Genomic DNA, 17,936 nt, shown 5'->3' on the forward strand with positions numbered 1-17,936 from the left:
AGAATTTGTGGGGGTCTCAGGTCCTGGGGGCTGGTGCAGGGGGCTGCAGCAGCAAAGCAGCCAGAGGGGGTGGGGGCTGTTCAGCCTCTCCTCAGGAGGCTGGCAAAGGCTTGGGCTGGTCTTGGCCGTTCCTGCCCTCACGTGCTGCAGCTCAGCAAATGGTTTCTGTCCAGGCAACCACACATTTCGTATGTCTGGTATCAGAAGATGCTTGACATTTACCATTAAAAGTAAAGGCGCCTTAATGTGAAAAACATCTCCTAATGACTAAGAAGAGAGTCAGCAGCGAGCATGTGCACCCAAAGAATTCAGTTCCTCCCACATCAAAGCAACCCGTTGGAAAACTGATTATAAACAAATTAACAAACAACTAGTGTGTCTATCAAAAATAATTGTTTTGCTGCGGGAAAAGAGTTGAAGACTCACAGGGCCTGAAACAAACACTGAGGGTTAAATCTGATCCCTAATTGCTAGACCAGACACCAAGGTGAGGGAAGGGGAAAAAACTCCTCCTGTTATGCAGAAATGGCCACCCTGCTCGCATGGCATCTGTGGAAAGAGTGATTTTTTTTTTTTTATTCCTCTAATGTCTGAGAAGTAAATTCAGGCACAGGTTGCCAGATTAGGGGTTACACAAACATTAGCCATCCTATTTCCCCCTCAAACTCGCTTTGACTTCTGGTGATTGAGCCTTGTATTACAGCACCCCAAAGCCATATACAATTTTTTGCTTCTGTTTTTCAGCACTGATCAAAATACACAAGTATCAGCACATCTCTGCATCACTACAACGCGATACAGGAACATCCCTACTCACTGCAACAAAGGCAGCAAGACTGTGCTCGCCATCAAAAGGCCCGTTATCACCAACATTTCCCTCCTGTGCCTCTTCACCACTTGCTGTCTACAGAGTTGAAAAAATTATTAAGGTCTCCAGGTAAGCTCAGGTCTCCATGCTTTTACCATAAAAGCATTCATCTTTATTCATCTTTATAATAAATACTACTACTGCAGAGTATTTCAGACACTACTGCCCAGTGACAACCATTCCCCTTCTCTCACAACAAATCCACTATTTGAATGCATGTTTCTCCACCTCTGCACACATTCATATCTTCTCTCCTAGACAACAAATTTCACTAAATTTCAGTCATTACTTTCTCACAAGTCTCGAGAAAATTGGTAGCTGGCTCTGAGGAGGAAAGCCAGACCGATGCCCTGAGCCCTCGTGTGTTGCACGGCCACCCTGGTAGCGAGCAGGGGTACGCAGCCCCAGCCTGGCCAGCAGTGTAAAGGAAATGGGTCAGAAGTCCTGAGAGTGGAAGGGCCACGGGAGAACACGTACTGGTACTGCTGCCCACAAAACAACCAATTTCGGGTATTTCTCACCTTCGCGGTTCTGGAGTAAAGTTTAAAAACATAACGCGAGTACAGCCCTAGTGTTCAGAAAACAGGAAGCAGAAACAGCAGAAATTATTTTAAGTTTTGGGGCTTCGGGCAGGGTTTAAATCTCATAATTCCTGATCCTTTTCTTCTCTCTCATGCTTAAGCAACAGTTTTCAAATGGCACAGTTAGCAGTGCCCATTACTTATTCCACAGCAATCTTCTTCACCCTCCTATCGTGATGAAAGTCACTGCAATCTGAGAAAACATCTCCTGGCAAATGATGGCACAAAGTAGGCCAAGCCATGCCTCCTTCAGAGAAGCAGCAAAGCCGTTGAGGGAGAAGCATTTTTAGGAGTGAAGTTTAGGAGAGTGGGAAGGAGACAGCTTCACATAGCCTTAGCTGTTTCTCCCAGCAGAGCAGAGATTGAGAAAGAAAAATACCACAAGCCTCTCATCTTCTTCAGCTTGCCACAAAAGAGGCGTGTATTTTTCAGCAGGATCTGGTGAGTCTGACACTGAACTTAGCTCAAGTGACATGAAATATTAATGTTTAGGAACAAGGTAGGTGGAGAGGAGGAGGAAAGAAGACATTCGTTATTTGATGAAGAATTCATTCAAAAGCTTCTTTTCACAGCCAGAACTAAAATTTCCATTCAGCTGTTTATTTCTGGTAGCCTAGATAGAACAAGAGGAAGAAGAGGGATCTAGAGGGAGCCCTTATCCCTGCCTGTGTGGCAACAGCCCTTCCTCAAGATACCTGTAAAGAGAACCAGACACGTTTTTCTGACTACCAGTGTTCAAAAGCAGGATGGGCAATTTTCCTCAGGGATATTCATACTGGCTTTAGGCTTCCAGCCAAGGTGCACAGAAGAGATCTGCCTCCAACCACCCAATCTGGTGCCTGCAGCAGCCTCCTGCTGTGGCTCCACTGCTCCCCATTAGCCCCCCAAAACCTCCACATGGAGAATGTCACAAGATCTTGATGATACAAACTTAGCAGCTACTACTTAAATTTGGTCGGACCAGTGTATGAAATGAATCCGTATGCTTTCTGTACTTTTTTCTGCTCATGTCAATTTCTCCTCCTTCATCAGTCCGAAATTCTCTCCCACTTCATGTATTTTAATTTTCTTGCTCTTTTTTTTGGTCTGCTTTACATCTGAAAAACAGTTTTTCCCTCATAAGCACCAGAGCACCATCTCATTCCTGTGTTGTGCTCTTCCTAGCCCCCCTGTTGTTTCTCTGTTCACCCTTCTGCCTTTGCTGTCTTTCCTCACTCTTCCTGTCCTTGATTTCTCTCCTCCTTTTCTTCTTTCTTTGATGTTCCTCTTGGTGCTTTCTCTTCATCCTTCCTGCCAAGCTGAATGAGGTGCTCCACTGGGAAGGTGCTTGCAAACAGCAGCTAGCCTGTTTGGAGGGTTATGCCAGGTCAGGACACCACCTACACAGGAATCCTTCACCTCCCTTACTACACTGTTGGCTGAAGTGATTCCTCCTCTTCATTCAGGGTTTTGTGCACAGTCCCTTTGTCAAAAGTCAGGAAAATGAAGGTGCCACATAACTTGGGAAACATATGCTAGTATTTCACGAGCTACATCTGTTGGTTGGGGTTTTTTGGTTTGAGAGGCTGTGCAGAAACAAGAAACTACAACAACAAATTTGGGAGAGTGTCAAATGCAGAACTAGCAAGTGGATCAGGCTTCCTGGTGCTGCTCTCCCTCAGGAAGTGGCTGTTTAAAAATTACACCACCTTACTTTACAGTTCTCTTGCTTTGAGGGTGAAAGCCACTCTTTTGTAGAACGCCAAGACAGGGTCATTTAATCATTTCAATTCTATTTATTCCCTTAGAAAAGATTTACCTACATTGTACTGGTCTGAACAGGGACAAATTTCCCCCAAGTAGAATCTCAGAGTTCAACTTCAATGAAAGCAAGACTTGTTTTTACAAAAAAAAAAAAAATATTCCCGTTGCTAGTTAAGGCGGGGGAAAAAAAGAAAAGGATACAGATAAGAGAGAGATGTATTTTATTCCTCCTGGCACAGCAAAAGGAGAGTGGTTGACCAACTTCCAATTGCAGAGCTATGTTCTCTCCCCAGCTACACAAAAAAACCCTTACTGAAACCTACAGGCCAGATCCACTGATATTTTCTGGCTGCTTTGCCTGTTTTAGCAATGCAAAGCAGCTGTAAATCCAGTTTAACTTGCCAGTTTCTGTCAGCTTTACTGTGCCAGATTAGCACTGCTGTTAGCCTCAGAAATACCAACATCTGGAGGTTCCCTCAGCGCCCAGTCTGACTTTAAACCTTGGAAGTCTGCAATTCATCCACCCATCAGCACAGCCAGCAGGACCAGCCTTAGGTAGTTCTCCACCCTGAGCAAAACACATTTGTCGCAATCCCCCATCTACATTCACGCAGCCAATCAAGCAGATCAAACAGAGTTCACATAATGATCAGCGCTCGGTTATTCCCTGGCCAACTGCTCAGCTGCTCTGGAGGGCGACTCCTGACCCTGTCTGGGAGCAGGTGCCTTCCTAGTGCGGGTCTGTGAATCCGAGTCAGCTGGCAAAACAAAATACGCCGTTTCCTCATACTTGTGTATTTCTTTGGATGTCAGGAAACAGAGCTCAGTCTTGTTTCCTGCTCCTTAGCCAGGGGAGGCGGGAGAAACTGGAGGTGGGTGTAGAGAAAGGCAGAAAGAGGGCAGATCAAAAAGATCAAGGAAAATAATAAAAAAAAATGCAAACAGTGCTTTACTCTGCTCTGTAAAGCAGTACGTCTTGGAAAAAAATACCCGCCTCCAAGTCCTTCTCTCCAGGGATATACAGCAGTCTCAGGAATTAAGATCATTTTCTCGCAACATTCAAGTGCTGCTGCACTTACAGTCTTAGAAAAAAAAAAACCAAACCAACAAAACAGCCTCTTCATTTGCTTTTTGCCTGAGAAAAACACTTTTAAACAAGAAGCGGGTGGGAATATTCAGGTTAGTTATGATTTTCTAAGAACAAAGGCTTTACTTTATATATAAATAAACGGGAAGCGTTTGGCATATTTTATTTTTCCCCAGCTTGCTCCCAACCCCTCACTCTGGATGCATTAATACATACACCTTAAGCAGAATCGGGCTCTTCATGTTGCCATGGAACTGAAACCTTTGCAGTTTAGATAGCGATGTGCGCCAGGAAGCATACTGTTCTTACACTTCCTGTAACAGAAGCAAAATCACTGCATAGCATTAACTTCCTTTGTATTTAAGGCACTTGGTGTCTTTCTTGTCTGCTTGTCTTCACACAGAGTTTGCTTTTTCTATCTTGCCACATGCAAATGAAACACATTTGACATAGCTATTCTCATCTTCGTGAAGTCAATAGCTCACATGCTGAGCACACTACAGAAGGTCCACAAGACTACGGACTTTCCCTTTTTAATAAGAGGCTGTTTGCAGGCATACAGCAGCTGAGACAAGGGCTGGAGAAAGCATACATATATGAAATATGTGTGGATACAGCAAAGTATTATATATCAAGGTAGCATTTAAGTAGATTTTTGGAACCTGGTTAGCATATCTATTGCTAATACTCTTGATGCTCCTAAATATTCTTTTGCATCCGTTTGTCTGCACAACCAAATTACAGTATAAAGCTCCTGCAGCGGGCACCAAATCTTTCTACACATTTTTTTCATAACCTAGGCTGGTGGGCTTTCAATGGTGGGCACAGCTTTGGACACCAGTTAGAGAAAAAAATAGTCAGTACAACTCTGTGTCATCTAAAGATTCAGCCTACAGTGATAACCTTCAGCAGATCTCAGCTTTCTGCCAAAGTTTCTGAAAATGACTGTACACACATTGCAAATATATAAATTTTTATGTTCAAAGCAAATATCCAAGTTCATTATAAAAAGATTACCATAATAAATAAATAAACAAACAAATAACCACTTGTGTATGTAAACATTGGACCTGTACCTGCAGAAACAGCTGGAAGCCAGTCCATGGTCTGAAGCCAGCTTGAGGCTTTTTTGTCCAAAGTTAAATATTTGCATAGTATTAAGCCTAAAATTAAAGCATTTGCTGAAGAAACTTGCTGACTCGTGTATACGGAAAAACAAGAGGGAATTTAGCTTCCCTGCACACAGAGGCAGATTCTTGGGATGCCTTCTCCATCCCATGAATTCCTGGACAGCAGAGAGACAGACAGACTACCGACCAGGGAATTCCCCTCTCGCTTTCCAGAGGATTTTGTGCATGAGCTGGACAGAAAGGTAATAACCCAGGTAGTTATTTTATGAAAAAGGCGTTTGTTACTTCAGTGCCTGCCCCTCGACCACCTGGTAACACTCCTTCCTTTTAGCATTGTCCCCGGCACAGAAAAGATCCATTCACCCAGCACCTCCATCCGAGCAGGTTTGCCCAGTCCCTGTGCCGCAAGTGACCTCCTCCTGGCCAGCGGCTCCCAGCAGTTAGCGAGCTCCTGCAGCTCACTGCCCCAGGGATGCAGGCTGGGGACTGCTCATAGAGGGGCTTTCTGAGGCAGAGTTTCGCCCTCGGCACCCCCTCGCTTGCCAGCAGAAGACACAAAAGCACCGCTGTCTCTCTGCCTGTCTATCCGTGTGGGCCAGAGTGAAGCAGCTGGTCCCCCATTCCTGGTGCTAGCGGGTGTACGCTAAACCCCACCAGCGCCTGCGCCTTCAGGTCACTTCTACTTCCCTGCACTGAGGGAAGAATCATGCTAGGAGAATACACTCCCTCTCCTCCTTTCACTGGCAGTGAGTGTCTGACAGTCACATGTCCCCACCGCTGTGGCTGCTACCTCAGGTTTACATAAGACTCTTGCCATTGGTTTTCTAGTTACAGGAAAATGTATATTGTGCTGTGATGAAAGGCCAGTGCAATGTCAAGGGGATTAAAAGGACTCCAGAGACTGATTACAGTCAAAAGAGAAAGAATTTATGATGATTAATAAAATTAAATCTGCCACAGTCCCGCTTATTCTTTCCAATTGCAGGTAACCAGATCTTATAGGAAAAGTTATTTAAATGTTGCAAGTTATTACTGTCCCCTTTGAAAGAAAACCTATGTTTTGCCATGAAGCACCTGGCCAGGAGAGAGCCTTACGCTGACCTCGAGGAGGAGAGGAAGAGGGGACACGCCTTAGGCGAGCAGCAAGGACCTTGGTACCAGCAGATCTCTTCAGCAGGTGTGTCACCTGAACGGTCCCCAGCGGGTCTGCAGCCTGACAGCACCGGCAACACCAGCCTCTGCTCAGCGGCTGGGACGGGGCTGGGACTTCCACCCACCACTGAGCACCAGACTGCGCCTCTGTGAGGGGCACAGGCAGGCGGGCAAGGAAAGCTCCCCCCCCCCAGCATGTCCACATGGGAGAAGAACAAAGCAAACAAGGAAGCTCTTGCCTCTCACTCCTAGGCTGGTGTCACGTATGCACCTTCTGCTGAAGAATGCAACCTAACTGGACTCCATAGGACTGCTCTGAAACTTGTCTGAAACACTTTATAACCTAATGTGCCCAAAAATGGACATAACTTTACAAGACGTTAATGATTTTCCACATTGAGATAACAACACTAAGAGAGAACAAAGGAAAGTGGAGAGCTAATTTTTTTTTAAACTATTGGGAATTTTGTATCCATATCTAAATTACATGCACTTTATTGGATCTAAAGTTTTCATTTTTCTACCACTTAATAATCCAAAATATGTTACATATGCCCTTTCCATTTTGTCATTCTTTCACTATATTACATCAAATTTAATTTCCTGTGGAAGTGTGTAATCTTTTCAGCTGTGACTGTCTCAGAAGCTTTTCTGTAATAAGCAGAGCCTTGTCCTCCGGCAGACCAATCTTTTGAGCTGTGCTCCTGCAGATTAGTTCCCGAAATATTTGCAATGCTATATGAGAACTGGCAAAAGAGGAAAACCAAAATAACACCCAAAAGGAAAAACAAACACAAAACCCTTCACTTCCTTCTGACTCCTGCATTCACCGGTCACAGGAAATTTCATTTTGATTTGGGTAGATGGCAAATCCATTAAGGTTATTACTGCATATCAGAAGAAGCCTCACAAGGCGCGGGACACAGCATCCCTTGCACTGCTGCTCATTAGAAGCATGGCAGTGAGACATCTGCTTGTTCTTGGTGCCCAGGGAACACTGGTATCGGCAAGCAGTCACCACTCCAACAACCGCCTCTCCCCGCCAACCTGCCCTCCACTCTCTGACAGGTTCCCTCCACTGGCGAAGAGCCACATTCCACCAAAAAAAGTTAAAATGTCAACCAAGACGCATTCATCCTTTTCATGATGAGATACCTGCGAGGGCAGGAAAGCAGACCAGCTGGCCCGCTGGGTCCTTTCCAGACCTCTGCCCCTGCAGAACATAAAACTCATCTTCAAAACAGCTTTCCGTTACCAATGCTGACACACACACCAAAATCACTTATTTACAAAAATATCTATCAACAAACAATTGTGAACATTTAAAAATAAATCAGCTCAGAAGAAACAAGAGCAACAGAGATTACTCCTACATCCATCCTGAAAAGGATATAGATATAGATGACAGAGGAGACATCTAACAATTTGCAAACGGTTGTGTTAATGGTATTTGCCCAGCAGGGAGTACTGAGGGCAGCTGCAGAGGCGGGCTAGAAGCCCTGAGAGCAGAAGCTCTCTCACTTAAGCAGGAGATGCCGCATCCAGCAGCTTCTCTTCAAACTCACCCAGAGTCCAGTCAGACCTGGAAACCTCTTCACCGTTCAGCACACAAGTCACCAAAGTTGTGAACTGCTCTCCCAAAACACTTTCAATTGATCAATAAAGCATTGTCTTTCTCTCCCTGCTCCCTGTAAGACTTTGCTTTCCCTCTCTCACATCACTGACGTAGCAGCAAATCATCCACATTTCTGACAAACATTGTCTTCAAAATTATGTATAAAAATACAGTGCATTAAATCCAGATATATACTTTTTAGAGCAAACAGTTGTCTCTCCTCATCACTTTATAACTTTTGAAGCTAGACAAGCATTCTCAATAATTGAGCCCTTGTTTAGGTTATTTTGGCAATCTACTTCTAGTAATTTTGTTTTCTGCTTATATTTTTAATACTTAATCTCTAAAAAGTGGCTGATCAGTAAAAAAAAATTCCATGCAGGGAACATTACTTAAACAAAAGTCTCAGGTGCTACATGCAGTGCAATTCAACTTCCATTAGCATGAAGAAATGTTTTTCTACCAGCTTCAGCAGGAGTTGCACGGGGGCCATAAATCAGATGAAGATGCTCCATGCTAATGGTTATGTGGTGTGCTACGAACCGCTTCCGAACATAAAACAATGATGTAACCACTCTCATAAAACCAGTTTGCTCACGGTTTTACAGGACCTGAGTGTGCGTTAACAATTTCAAGCCAGAAGAGTAGAAAATAAAAACATGTCAGCTATCAGTGACTTCACATTTCTGGCCTCATAGGCCATAAATTAAATAGCCTCCGTTCACTAGATGTGGGTCTTAGTCTCCAATTTCTTATACAGGGTGAGAAAAAAAGGCTCAATATATGGATTTCATCCCTATTGAAATCTTAGTCAAAGATGGTGGGTGATGTAAAGCTAAACATCAAGGGAATAACTGCCATCATCTGGCTGAGTTTGGTAAAATGGAGTTAATATACACTTCTTTAGAGATTCACTGGTGTGTGAAATTCATCTAATTTAGATTGACCAGAAACTGAAAATGGAATGAAGGATAAAAGCAATTAAAGACCTTTCCTAAATGCAAAAATAGTACTGCTTTAAGTGCAGCGATATAGTTAAAGTACAGAACCCTTCATGCTACTGCTGCCACGCTCTCCTGCTTGAGGAAGAGAATAGTAGTCTGTGTATCTACATATTATCACTGTACTAGTATAACTTCATCCAAAGGAAACATTGGTAGAGTTTTTCTACCAATATCTGTAAATAAATATATTTTCAACCTAAAAGAGTTCATTATTCTGCATATAGACCAGGCCTAGCAGATAAAACATCTGCTGGAATGGCTCAGTGTAATTGATTGTACATGTGGCTTAACATTTACTTCAATGACTTTTAGCACCTTCATGTTATTGTTTCTCCGTTGTTCCAACGAGCAACGCTTAATGTAAGATGCAGACGTTCACATACCGTATACTTATGAATAACTGGTTCCCAGAGATGTGGCAGTGATAACATTGTCATCGTACGATTCAAAGTAGCTCACTGTAGATCACATATCAGAAGAGGGTCCCACCTGAAAACACAACAAATCCAGATAGTAAGTTCATCATCTTCAGAGGCTAACATCAAGCTCTGCTAATAGATTTTTGTGTTTTCACATATCCCTCCTCTGCATTAAGAGGGTCCATGCTCTTCCCAGGCTTACAGAAAACATTTTGCTGTTCACAAGGGCAAGCAAAAATGTCCTGCTGTAGCCTAACTGTTTTGGCCCACTGCTCCACACCAGAAATCAGGCATGCTAACAAAGCAATGAAAATTAGTTTTCAATGTTAATGTAGAAGCTGTAACTGTCTGGCAGACAGATACAGAATGTCAGATTTCCCATTTGTCAGGTTCTTGACAAGCACGTAAATCCCTTCACCAGTGCATTGCCAGTTTGGCTCTGCCTTTCTTCTACCACTGGTTTAGAAGAAGACACAACATTGGAGCCCCCTCATGAACTATTCTCTTGAGATCAGGGGGTCTTAAGAAAGCATTTCTTTCCTACTGGTGACTACAATCACCTTATTTATAATTGTTAGATCATTTCAAATCACTTCATAGGTGAGTTAGTTTTAAAATATTTTGATACATATTGTAGGCATGTAGATATGGAAAATGAGCTTATACTAGCAGCATTGTCTCCAATGATAAGATACACGGCAGCAAACAAACAATCTTCCCAAAGTAAGAGCTGAAAAAGTTTTTTCTTACTAAAACTAATGGTAAAATCACAACCCATTGAAACACAGGTAGGTTCAGGCAACCTAAAAGTCTACAGCATTAAATAAAGAAAACTCGCTTGGACCATGAATACCCATAAATAAGTGTTTGAAACAAGAATTAAGAAACTGTTGCTTACTAATTGTATTGAATATTCCTGCAATGCATGACTATGTGGATAAAGCTATTGATACACAAGGCAGACTAATTGGGTTCTCTTTATTTTGAAAATGTGAATAATATGACTTACAGGATACTCAAGAAATATACCCAGACACACACACATACAGACACCCCCACAGCAATCAGAAGTCACATCAGAGACAAAGCTGAGGTTGTTTTTTTTTTTTTAAATCAAACCTCCTCAAACAGAAGTTGATCTTCCTCCTGCTCTACAAGCCGCATCTCATCCTAGGTTAAGAGGTTTTCAGGAGGGAAGTCTGGTAAACAACAAAGAATTTTAAAGAAACTATGTTTTCAGATTTTAGCCACAGTTTACATTTTTTAAATTACTCTAATGCTTCTTTGACTCTTCATACCTCCAAAGTAGCTTGGCTCCTGCCTTTATTATGTTTCACTAGCTGGCCACAACCTCACGCAGTTCACTAGCACCATGTATGTCTCCATTTGCTGCCACCTAAGCAAGCCAGTGTCTCCTATACTCCATATTTGATCTTCAGTAACAAGAATAAAAGTTAGGAAGAACATACTCTATGGTCCAAAACAAAAAAAACCCCACTATCAGTAAAGGGCGCATTTCCCATAGATATGATGCTAATATGTAATATCTAATGTTTGCCTGCTCTGAAATGGTAAAAATACAAATTGGCAAACAGAATTGGCACAGAGTAGTGGACATATATACTTCAGTATACGCATAAATGCCAGCCACTAAGGTGAGTTGCTGAGCCAGAGCATGGGATCCAGCAGTAGTGAGCGAGACGGTGGAGCAGTGATTGCAAACAGTGCCCAGATGCAGCCCTGGCTGGCAGAAGAAGCAGTACTCTGCCAAGTCCCATCGCTGGGATTTCAGCAGCACTCACCTTCATCAAGAAGAGCCCCGTCCCTCCCAGCAGGCAGCCAGCTCCTCTAGCTCTGTGCCGGGGCTGGGGGGGGTTTCCTACACTTCCCAACTGCAAAACACTGGCCAGAGGGAGCAAGCTGGGGTTAAGGCATCAATCTCACTCATCCACCTGTCTCCACTCTGCAACACCAGCAGCAGCTCCTTCCCTTTCCCTCACAGCCACCTCTGACTGTTCAAGCAACAGACTGCTCACCAGGAAACTCATGGAGATCTGACGTATGTGAGTTCAGCTTGAGGCTACTGGTGAGTGCAGAGCTGGCTGACCCAGGGAGGACTGGCAGGGCTGCGCAGCCGGAGGGGCTGGGGACCCACCACGAGCCGAACCGGGTGGCTGCGGGCGCTTGCAGTACAGCTGAAACACTGCAAAGCTTTGCAGCACTTTTGACCTTACAAACAGGGGCTTCGCAGCACGAACTTGTGAAAACCACGCACCTGCCTGGGGAGTTCTGCCAGAAAACACATGCAGAGGGCTCTCGAGTCCCTCGTTTTCAGAAATGTCAAAAGATGACCAGGTATCTGCATTCCCAGATACGAATAGGTTCAAGAGAATAAGAAAGCGTTATCTGGATTTGGTGGACAGAGCTGAAGAGGCCCTAGAGACGCAGGTATTTAGAAAGTGCCTATAAAACCACTGCTATCCTCTAGAACTAGTAGAGTTTTGGCAATTCTTTTTCCACCTTCAATAAATACTATTTTTTTATTTGAAAAATGAACAAGCACTTGCAAAATGGACTAAGTATCTAAATGAAATGCTTAGATTGGTTAGATACAGGCATTGAATTGTTTACTAAAATCACATCTAAGTATTAAGCTTTCAGGTTAGGTTAGGTTTTAAGTTTTTTAGAACTCACCAGATATATATTTTTTATTATGAATTTTAAAAAACCTATAGCGTATAATTTCACAGAAAATACCTGTGAATAACCTTTCAGAAAAATATATTTTAAAATGAAAGATAAATTGTCATTACTGATTAAAAAAAAAAAAAACACTTTCCTCTCACTAAATTTAAGGAATTAAGAAAAAAAATTACAGTCTCAAGTCTTACTTTCCTGGAGTCTGTATTTCTGTTTCAGAATTTCAGCATTATTTCAATAAAGGTTGAGAAAGCTGGTATTTAGTTCCTTCTGACATCAGAAGTTACATGACAGCACTTGTATACTTTACTATGCAACACAAAGAATGGATGGATGAATTAACTGCCCGTAAAATATGTCAGACTGACATCCATACAGAGTGAAGCCGCCTTCTTCATACAGAACAAGCACAGTGCACAACAACGATACAAGCTGCTTCTCAAATCATGTCTTCCCATGTACTCCAGCTATACTCCGGAAAGAAAAAGAGCAGTAGTTTCTCAGTGACCGGGAATTACGTTGCAAATAACGGTAATTCAGTTCAGTGCTTGTGATGTCCGAACACAAATGAGCCACATCAACAAGTGGGAGGGGAAGTGGGAAGAGAATGAGACAAAAAAAATGCAGCTGCAAACAGGGGGGTAAACTGCAGCAAGAGGTTTCATGGTGATGCACACCAATCTGCCGTCCGACAGTGACAGGGGATTTAGAAACAGCAGATCCCAGGCACTCCCTAGCACAAAGTGGCACAAAAGGAGTGAGAGCCATGCCAGAACAGTAGAAAAAATAATGCATGTAAATCCCCAGACAAACTATTTTTTCTTAGACTTTCTTTGATAATCCGCACAAAGGGCATTTAAAATAAAAAAAATACTCATTGGATTGTCTCTGGCCTGATACACTCCACCAGCACTACTTAATTAATCAAGTGTATTGTTCTCTTCCACACTATGATTTACTTTGACCTTTTTATTTTTTTGACTATTTTTTTTAATTCTGCCCCTCATTTTCATGAGTGTTAGTAATCACAAAATATATTGAGAGTGACAGACAGTAAACATTACTGGAGGCTATTGCACTTGGACTGTGATGTGGATGATCATCCGGAGGCGGGTGTATGAGCTCAGAGTTAGAAGGTCACTCGAATATCCATCCCTCCAAAGATCAACACTTTTGAAAAACAACCTCTGGAATAAAAATCTAACACCAAGAGTATTTCACAGTAATTTCTATTTCTATTCCATCTGCAGTAATGAAACTTTCACTTCAGAGAACAAGTCATTAAAGAGAGTATGTTGTCAAATGCAACAGTAGATGCTGGAGCTATGAAAGCCTGGGAAAAAACACCTCGTTCCCTAGCATCACAAGTACAAGTGAGAGACACGCAGAAAAAAACAGACAGAGAGTCAGTTTAAAAAAGCACAAAGAGATTTGATCACTAATCAGAGACAGAAACCCGTCTGAGAGTCACAACTGTCTCTGCAGGCTCTGAAAGACAGAATTAAATTTGCTTAGTACTATATTCAAAAATTTATTTAATTAGCTGACATTAAGCAGGATACGTTTGCGGTACCATGTTGCTCTGACAAGCTGTCTCCAGAAGGGTAAGTGGAAGGTAAAAATCTTATTTTTCAGGATGAGATTACGGCCGTGCACTGAGACAGAAGGTAATGGCATGTCTGCTGAGGGCAGCTTAAAGTTGGTGCTGGACATTTCATCTTGCACTATAAAAGGATGGTATGTGATAGATGAGCCAGAAGTGCAAGTTTCAGATTCTGCACATTTAGTCGTATGGCTGTGCAGCTTCATCTTTCTGGCATCGCCACTTATGTGAAGAGGAGAGCCTCAGCACAGCCTCTGCCAGGAGTTCTTTCTCCAGCTTCTCTCAGTCAGAGCTGTCCCCTGGAAAGATGGCAACATCCCAGGTGCGATTTATGTCTTTTCGTTTGTGTGAGAGCATGTTGGCCCTTCATTGTAAAAACAAGGTCTGTGTGGGAGGTGGTTTCTGTGATAACCTGGCGGGCTGTCAGGTCTGCCAGCTGCTGCACACCTACCCTGCACATTACGGGGTCACCCACTGCACCCCTGCTCTGCTCCCAGCAGCAACCAAGACTTCTGCGACCTTTTCTACATGGCACGCCACCTACGCGCCACAGCATAGCCTGCAAGCAGAGTAGCAGTGGTTGGCAGAGAATAAAGTAGCCAGAAACTATGGCCATAGTCTAGAGGCAAATAGTGACAACTGAAGAATCAATGCTAAAACGCATAGGAAATCCAAATTAAGTGTTTCCCCGCAGAAGCCTTGGAGGAAATGGAGTAGCGCATTTCAAGGCAAGAGTCCCGTGCATATGAGAAGCCTCGCCTTCTCATGCCTCCTTCTATTTAATGATAAATTTAGTTCTGGGGAAAGGCATCTCACTATCAGTGCTAGAAATTCTGCCTATTTGCAAAGCAAGCGCATGCATTCCAGGCTGTGACCAGGGAAGCTATTGCTCACATCGCTTTTATTAGTGTCTCAGCTCTGTCACACTAGAACCACGCCAGATTTACCAGGCAAGACAGAGAGGCTTTGGCCATCCCATCAGCAAGTCATTAGGGAGGTGTTCCTCCATCACACCACATCACACAACCGCACAGCAACAGAAGCTCTCAAGCCAGGCTGGCAGTGCCCTTTTTCCTCCCCCGGACTCCTCTCACCGTGACTGTATTTAGGCTGCTTGACCTGGTGTAGCAGTTCACAAATTTTAAGAGCAAGCACAATACACCCTGTGCCCTTCTCTAGCACCACATTAATCACCCTACTTTAATGACTTCTTCTACTGATAAACCACCCTGCACACCTAACCATCCCCATCAGCAGCTGCATCCAGAGCAATAAATTAAACATGCCGCTTCCCATACCCTGCCACCGTGTAATCCACTCGCAGAGACAAAGCCACCGAGAATGCCAGCTGGCAGTTAGGGGTGAAAACCAGCAGGGATCAAGAGATCCCACTTTTATTAGGCACTTGATGGGTGACCTTGAATCTCTCAGTCTATATTTTCTCACACTTAGAGAGAATAATCGTATTTCTTTTCAGCTATACTGAGAAACACAGATACAAGATACTACTTATTACTGGTATGTATCTACACCACCTATTACTAAACAAAACTACAGATAAGAACTGCCTTCAACTAAACAAATGTAGCTACAAACAGAGAACATATGATTTTGTAGTATTAATTCTTAATTATTTCAATCTCTTCCAGGAAACTCAAATCCACAGCTGAGCACGAATAAAGACACAAGATCTTCATGATAACAAAAGCAAAACAATGGCCTGACATGACCTCACGAAAGCACAGGATACTACTCCCCCAGGGCAGAAATCTCCGTATTCCAAAACTTCCTTTCAAGTGCTCTGAATACGTTACTAGACAAAGTAACAAGAAATTCACTTTTGCAAGGCAGTAACATTTTTTTAAAACAGCAGTATCCGACATTATTCCATAAATCTTCCCAAAAATCAATGTGCTTTATGTCAGATGGGACATTTAAACTTCAGAATAAAGCAAATTTAGGTCTGAATCGCAACACAAAGGTACATGTAATAAACTTTAAATATGTCAAAAGCTTCACTGGAAAAAGGTTTGCTGAAGGTTTAACAGGCAGCTGAAGGCTCACACAGCATCACAAGATTGACCTCTGTGCTGCTAAGCGATGTATGGTTTTGGGAGTGCTACCAACTCATAGGATTTCTGAAAAAGACTGAACTCTTAGCTGCCACAAATTTTGTACCTGACCACAGAGAGCACCTCACAATTTGTCTCTGTCTTTGATCCCTGTGATAACATTTCTTTTCTCTCTTCATCTTCATCTATCAGATACTTACATTGTAAATTCAGTGTGTCTGAAGACGTAAAGACAAGGAAGCCCACATCTTCACAGAAGCCTTTAGATGTTAACACTGGGAAAATAATAGTCACGATAATAAAAAAATCACTTATATCACACAATTCCAACATTTTAGTATTTTCACACAGCTTCCTATCTGGAAAGTATTCCTAAAGGAATAAATTCTGCATTCCTCCCAAGTTCCCTTTTGTAGCCTTGTTTCCTACACAAAAAAAAAAACCTGAAATCACACATGATGTGTAATGTCACCTCTGTGTCTGTCTGTCTTACTATAATAATTTCTCTAAAGACATTTAGCAAAGAGGTAGCAGTCTCAAAATTACTCAGTAGCCAGAAGTTCTTTCCAAGTTGTGCTCAAACAAACAAGAGAGAGATGGTCAGCAACCACATTAAGGGAAAAAACCTTCCATGTTGACGCATAAGACAGCACAGAATCTGCAGATAAAATAGACATACAGAGATGCAAAACCATGCTGAAAGCTGAAGTTCACAACTACAGGGTGCACCTGTACGGCTAAACAAAAGTGGGAAAGGAAGCAAGTTTGAGCGCTGCAGCACACTGCTCGATAGCTTGCCTTCTGCGTGGTTTCGGACCACTCCAACCACCTCTTCATGAGACAAGTCGGCTGTCAAGAGAGCTGCCTTAGCAGCGTGGATGTGACTTAGCCCGTGCAGCCTGGCCATCAGTTCAAGGGCCAGTCCTTTGCCTCCTTTTACACAGCAGCTCAAACACAGCTCATGACGGCGTCCAGAAGACTGGCACTTACAGGAAGCTCAGGTTCATGCTTTCTACTGCATATTGAAAAATTGGAGGCGTTTTCTAGCGCATCTGGTGGGTGCAGTACTGAAGGAGCACAAAACCAGGGGAGTGGGAAGGTATGCAAATGCAAACACGTACTGTTGCCTCACAGTGACGCCTCGCTGACCTTCTCTCCCACCACTTTGACCTGAATTTGAATGTCGGTGCCATAAATCAAGACTGTTCTCGACCCACAAATGCTCAAGACTGAAATTCAGTAACAGAAAGGTCCATGACATCTCTGGGCTTCTTTGAAAGTATCAAGTAAATATCAGACAACATACTACTGTACCAGAACTCCACAGCTATATTAATTATATCTTCCTTTTAGTGGCCTGCCTTAAGTCCTTTTCATCTACTGTTTCCACCAGTGTTTTATCCCGAGACCTTCCACCCACATTCCAGCAGCATTGCAACAGGGGTCTTACCAACTGCTTGTCCAAAACTGAACTACTCCTATTCAATGTCCTGATAAGCAGAGGAAACCAGTGCTGCCTGCTGACGCAAACATTTCAATTCAGGAGCTCGTTATCCCCTCACTGAAGTCTGAAATCTGTTAGTTGCTCTGTGTCTGATTACCCCTAGTCCAAATCTCGTCCTCAAAATCTCTCTATATGGGGAGAAACCTTCCATATCAGGACTTTCCTCTGAGTGATTCACCTCCATTACCTAATCCCAGAAAGTAATCTCTGCAGGACTGGGAATCTGTGAACGAACATTGATAAGGATCCTCTTGGGTCGCACACTGTTAAGGAACTGTCGCATTCCTGTTAAAGAATGGCTCCTGCCAAATGCTCCCCCACCAGGGACCTTCAGTTTCCAAGGGCATGGCTTCTTCAGCTGAATCCTTGGAAATACTAAATCATTGAAGAGAGACTGGGGTAAGAGTCCAGGGTTTTGGTACTGGAAACAGAAGTCCTGGTAAGATGAGCTGCTTAGC

General features: G+C 43.1%; 1 protein-coding gene across 9 annotated transcripts in view; it reads right to left on the reverse strand.

Moving 5' to 3' along the window:
* HIVEP2 (HIVEP zinc finger 2) overlaps nucleotides 1-17,936 on the reverse strand; it is a 141,546-nt gene that overhangs the window by 96,680 nt on the left and 26,930 nt on the right. For all 9 annotated transcript variants that reach the window (XM_086744760.1, XM_086744759.1, XM_086744762.1 and 6 more), the window contains one exon: nucleotides 9,564-9,669. The gene's annotated coding sequence lies outside the window, so the exon portion shown is untranslated. The remainder of the gene's footprint in view (nucleotides 1-9,563; nucleotides 9,670-17,936) is intronic.

This window comes from Chlamydotis macqueenii, chromosome 3 (assembly GCF_036417535.1).
Source record: "Chlamydotis macqueenii isolate bChlMac1 chromosome 3, bChlMac1.mat, whole genome shotgun sequence".
Classification (NCBI taxonomy): Eukaryota; Metazoa; Chordata; class Aves; order Otidiformes; family Otididae; genus Chlamydotis; species Chlamydotis macqueenii.